This window comes from Carcharodon carcharias, chromosome 12 (genome assembly GCF_017639515.1).
Source record: "Carcharodon carcharias isolate sCarCar2 chromosome 12, sCarCar2.pri, whole genome shotgun sequence".
Lineage (NCBI taxonomy): Eukaryota > Metazoa > Chordata > Chondrichthyes > Lamniformes > Lamnidae > Carcharodon > Carcharodon carcharias.
Genome location: NC_054478.1, coordinates 58453500 through 58458637, shown reverse-complemented (window position 1 = coordinate 58458637; position 5138 = coordinate 58453500). Strand labels below are relative to the sequence as shown.

At 39.6% G+C, this 5138-nt stretch overlaps 1 long non-coding RNA gene across 1 annotated transcript; it reads right to left on the bottom strand.

The window, feature by feature from the left end:
* Positions 1 to 1226: 1226 nt before the first annotated feature.
* On the bottom strand, positions 1227 to 4465 carry LOC121284647. The gene is made up of 3 exons (XR_005944528.1): positions 3817 to 4465; positions 2018 to 2097; positions 1227 to 1554 (listed from the first exon to the last, which is right to left on the bottom strand). It is a non-coding gene; the product is annotated as an uncharacterized LOC121284647 (long non-coding RNA).
* Positions 4466 to 5138: the final 673 nt, after the last annotated feature.

Below are 5138 nucleotides of genomic sequence, written 5' to 3'. Positions count from 1 at the left end.
GTGTATGAATATATATCACTTCTAACAAGTGTAAATGAACCACGATTCTGTGATTGGGCAGCACTTGCTGACCAATCCCAAGTACGAAGAACTGTCAACAACTAGGTGTTGCAGACTGGCAAATTCCAAGATCCAGGGCTCCATGTTGGGGGATGGATTAAAACTTGGCCAGCCACCACAAAGGCTCAATGGGAAAAGGTCATTGTCCAAGGTCCTCCTGCCATAGTATACTGAGGGGCTGGAAAACATGTAAACCTATTAGGCTGTAAGTTTAACATGAAATGAATATTGTAAATATAACCTGTAATTGTGAGTGTAATGAGGCACCTGAGGGCCACATATTGTATTGAAACAGATCTGTTTCACACCCAGAATTGAATGCAATACTTCAATTGAGACCAAGCCCATTTTAAAGGTTAATCATAACTTCCTTGCTTTCATACTCTATGCCTGAAGCTCAAGATCCTGTATGTCCTATTAACCACTTTCTCAAACTGTGCATCCTTTTTCAATAGTTTGTGCACATATAACACTAGGTCCCCTTTAAGGGGTTGTTAATTTGGTTATTAGTTTGTTAATTTCATTGGTTACAAAAGAGCATATACCAGGTCCCATTGTTCCTTCGCTCCCTTTAAAATTGTAGCCTTTAGAATATACTGTCTTCATTCTTACTACCGAAACGTATCATTTCACTACTTTACATTAAATTTTATCTGCCACATGTACACTCATCCCACCAGCTATGCCTTCTTTAAGTCTATCACTATCCTCCTCAGTTTACAATATTTACAAATTGTTACTTACAAATTTTGAAATTGTGCCCTGTACACTCAAGTCTTGGTCATTTACATAAATCAAGAAAAATAATTGTCCTGGCACCAACCTGAGGACTCCCACTGTATACCTTTCCCCAGTCCAAAACAACCATTCACCACTACTATTTCCTGTCACCGAGCCAATTTAATATCCATGCTTCCACTGTCACTTTTATTCCACAAGTTTCAACTTTGCTGACAAGCCGATTATGTGGTACTTTGTCAAATGTCTTAATGTTCCTTCATATACTTTACCTAGCAAAGTATTATACAAGAAACTGATATTAATAATGTTCATTTGTATATTTGGAAAAGAATTTTTCCCTAAAATAAACTATAGAATATTTTTTAAATGTATACATAAATGATTTAGAATTATCTGCAGGTAATTATTACACCACTTAAGAAAAATGTTTGCAGTAGTTTATTTTAGACAGGCAGGCATAATAGAATCCAACAAAGAGCATTATTTCAACTGATATTACAAATTATAGCTTTAAAAATCCATTATTTTTCCAGAATGCAATTATATTGCAATTCACATCAAAACGCAAAAATGCTAAGTTTCTTCAAGATATAAATCTCTTGTCATGAAACAGATGTTTAGTGCCTGAGAAGTTACGAGAGTGAAGCCTACATTCTCCAAACATCATGCTTTTCTGTGCAAATACCAAAATAATGAGTAGACTTTTCAGGGTTCATTTCATTAAAGGTAATGACTCCGATTTTACATCTGCACCTGTAAAATAGGAGAATATTCATCTTAAACTAATTATTCCAAGCGTTTTTATAAGTGTATGAATATGCACTAGGATGAACTATTTACAAAAATATAGTCCATTATAAAAGCATCTATTCACTTAATATTCCTCCGTTTCTTACAAGCTTGCAAGCAAAACAATACAAGCATGCCTTTGTGGGAGGATCCTTAATAACAGTCTTAAAGTGCCCTCAAAAGCACTGCTTAAAGAGGAATAATGGATTAAATTCTTATAATTAGTAACTATAAAATAGTCCAACCAAGACACGTCCTAATTAGAACGGAAAAACTTTAGCCATGTACACCAGTACAATTGTACAGCTTTAAAAGATTGCTTAATTCCATTACGTGACTCAGTAAATTGTGCTAGATTCAATTGCTTGCCTGAATTAAGAACTGTATTATCAAAAATCACAATTGCTACACAGAAAATGAATCTTACCAAAGTTTGGCTTATATCACAAGAGGGAAGTCCTTTTCAGTAAAGCCAAGACACTAATTTTCAAAATGTGACTTCAGACACTAAAATAAAATGTAAAAAGCCTGAATATACCTTGCAATACTCTTACAGACAAATGACTACAATTTATTACAACAAGCATTTATATAGCATCGTTAATGTAATAAAGCATCCCAGGGCATTTCACAGGAACAAACAAAATTTGACATTAAGGCTACATAAGGAAATATTATGGCAGTTGAACAAAAACTTGCTCAAAAAAGGTTTTAAGGAGAAATTTAGAGGAGGAAAGGCACAGAGGGCTTAAGGAAGTTTAATTTTTTTTATTCCCCAGTGCATTGTATTATCATTCATATATATTTGTTCACATATATAGCCCCTTTCATGTAACAAATATCCTCAAAGCTACAAAAACTGATTGAAGGTGTTGATGCAAAAGTGGAAGGTATGGGGTGTGACCAAAGAAACTGAAAGAGGTAGATTGCAGAAAATGCCTTTGAAGGGTGTTGTTCTGCTCAATCCCTTTAATGAATGCTACTAACATTATTTAAAATCGAAACAACTGCAGCTCATGAAGACTGAATTTGTTGGAATTAGTGTATACCAGCCAGTCTACGGAACAAAACATGGCCAGTCGTAGGTATCTTCCATTTTATCTTCCCTCCACGTATGATGCAAACTTGTTACTATTCGCAAGTCAGTCTTAGACTGGAGGGTTCCAGTTAACATTTGCAACTAGCAATGATTAGATAGCTAAACTATACTTCCAAGCATCCATACCCTCATTCAGGGAAACAAGATTCAATAAATTTGGTTCTGCATGCTTTAAGAACTATCTTTGGCAAACTTGAAACATCCATCATGGCCAGGGAAGGCCAGATGTGGCACAGCTGCAGAATCTCACCCAAGCACCAACATTAACTGTCAGTTCTGTGGATATCCAACCCAATTTTGTATCAGACACTTCAGTCATGAGAGCACCCACAGAAGACAATGAAGTTACTTACAGCTTAGACACTCAAATAACAAATAGTCAACCACCAATACCTTAGTTTTGCACCTCCCAATTCCTCAGCTTGCTAAGTATAAGAATATGAAAACAAAACCTATTAGATCATTCCTGCATCCCCTTAAACTCATACCCAAGACACTTTCTTAAACATAACCTGCCCAGTTACTTCCCATTTAATAGATCAGCTTGAAACCTTTTCACTGATCCGACCGCGTCAGTTTGTCATCAGATGGGTTGGACTAAAATTATCCATTTGGTACACAATGCCATTGTAGATAAATCAGTAATGTGGAATAAATACCACTGTAGTCATGGCACTGGAGTAAAAGCGTTGTCCGACAGCAATTGCTGACTCGGTGGCCACGGCTACACTTTTAGTAGAAAATGCTTTGCATGCGCATTTCAAGAAAAGTTACTACAAGCATGTGAAGTAGCATTGGCAAAATAGTTTCAACCAAAAAACCCACTATCAAAAAGTACTCCCATAGATTTTCATTTTACCAAAAAAAAAGCACAAAAAGATTAAAGTGCACATGCATTCCACACTCCCCCCCCCCCAACACACACACCCAGCGTAGAGATAAAATGCCCTGGATGGTGTGTGATTCCCAGTTAGCCACGTGGAAAGCTCCTGGGCAACACTCCGGCTTCGGAATTAAGTGATTTAATGCCCTCAAATAGTCAATAAATACTGATTCCAGTGTAACCCACAGCCAAGATATTAAACTTACATTTTACTCACTCCAGTTTAATAGCTAACCTTACTTACCGTGGACACAACTCCTGAGAATAACCACGTTGACTGCCATTTCCCAGCCTGGCACTAAGTGTGGTCCTGGGCTTTGCCTAAATACAAAAGCTCTGGTGCCCAGCGCCCCCACATCCGGGGGGGCTCAGCGGTCAGGCCCTCTTCCAGCAGCTGAACACCCCAGTCCCAGGCCCGCACAGCCTCATTTCCTCGGTTTTAAATCACCGGGAGGAGTCAGGCCCAGGCAGGAGCCGCTCACCGCCCTCCAGACCCAGGTTCACCGGGCCTCGGTTCCAATGCTGACGGGATATCTTTCTCCCGGCCCCGGGGATGAAGTAGACACCGGAGGAGCGGCCTCGGACAACCCCTCCTGGATCTCCCCCCACCCCCCGGCACAAAAACCTCACAAACACCGGCCCACACTCGGCCATCTTCACACGGTGGGTGAGCCCAGAGCCGAGGGCATCTCAAACCGACCTCGGCCCCGTCCCGCCTCTCTCCCTCATACTGACTCTCTATCCCTAGATATATATATATATATAGATGTAAAATCCCTCATTCTGACACTCTGTCTCTCCGTCTGTCTATATTTTATATATATATATATCTCCCTCGCGCTCCGCCCTGACCCGCGGACATTTTCCAGCTGACAGGTTTTCACCGACTCCCAGGATTACAAAATGGCGGAAAGGCAGGTCCCACCGGCTGGGGGCGGGGCCTTCATCAAATCAAAGCAGTTTCATCATTTCCATTTGCTTATGAATAATACTATTGTCCCATTGCTTTAAGGTAATATAGATATTTGCTTTTAATAGCGAACTATTTATAGGACGAATCAGCGGCTGTTTATTACATTATAGTCCATTGCAGAGTCAGGAATAGGGAATAGAGAAATGGTAGCGCAGAAGCTAAATGATTACTTTGTGCCCGTCTTCACTGAGGAAAATACAAGAAATCTTCCAGAATTAGAGATTCCAGGGACCAGGGTGAATGAGGAATTGAAGGAAGTTAATATTAGTAAGAGGGTTGTATTGGAGAAATTAATGGGCCTAAAGGCTGATAACCCCGCGGGACCTGATATTCCACATTCAAGAGTGTTGAAAGAGGTAGCTGTGGAGATCGTGGATGCATTGGTGATCATCTTCCAAAATTCTATAGATTCTGGAATGGTTCCTGCAGATTTGAAGGTAGCAAATGTTACCCCATTATTTGAGAACGGAGGGAGAGAACAAAAGGGGAACTACAGACCTGTTACATCAGCAGTATGGGAAATGCTGGAATCTATTATGAAGGATGTGATAAATGGACACTTGGATAATAATGATCTGCTTGGGCATAGTCAA